The sequence below is a fragment of the Vicia villosa genome, linkage group LG4 (assembly GCF_029867415.1).
Source record: "Vicia villosa cultivar HV-30 ecotype Madison, WI linkage group LG4, Vvil1.0, whole genome shotgun sequence".
NCBI classification, from domain to species: domain Eukaryota; kingdom Viridiplantae; phylum Streptophyta; class Magnoliopsida; order Fabales; family Fabaceae; genus Vicia; species Vicia villosa.
Window position 1 is genome coordinate 81032474 of NC_081183.1, and position 853 is coordinate 81033326.

Below are 853 nucleotides of genomic sequence, written 5' to 3' on the forward strand. Positions count from 1 at the left end.
TCTTCCTCACATAAGATCTCAAATGTAGTTTTGGACAAGAAACTCCATCATACTTTGCAAAGGTTGGAACTTTGAATTTTGGAGGGATAACAACATCCGAGATGAGCCCCAGATCATTGAAATCTAAGCCAGGTATTTTTTGTATCTCCATAGCTTTCATACGATCTTCCAGCTGTTGGTATTTTTCATCATCAGGTTCGTCCCCAGAGTGATCATCTCCTTCATTTGAAGAGAGAGAGGGTTTAGCAGAACCCTGGTTGCTTTGATTGTCTTCTTGTTCATCATCACCGACTGTTTCAGGGATCGGTGGCTTTGTGAACTTTTTGACTGGAATTTTGATCTTTCTTCTCAGGTGACTCACACCTACAGATCCTTTAGGCTTCTTCTTCTTCTTGAGTATCAGGGCTTTCAGCTCTTGTTGCCCCTTTGCCAGTTCCAGAATTGCCACTTGCACTTGGGCATTCTGCGCTTCGAGATTCTTGATACTCATTTCAGATTCCATCTCTTCTGACTGAAATAAACAGCGAGAAGATGAGAAATCCGTCATGTGAACCTGTTATGCAATGTGTATGACTGGATGCCATGTGTATGCAATGTATGAAATGTATATGCAATGTATATGAATGCAATGTATGAAATGTATATGCAATGCATGAAGTGAAATGTGTGTGCAATGTTTCAAGGATCTTAGAGTTTAGATTTGTTAAAGAAGAAACAAACGTTAGTTAATCAATTTATTTCTTTTTCTTTGCCTCATTTGGGCTTACAAGACAGAAAATAAAATAAATGATCTTTCAGGTCTCCCGTGGGCGCTTTTTCTTTGTCCCCAGGAATGCGTTGATTCTTTGTTCTT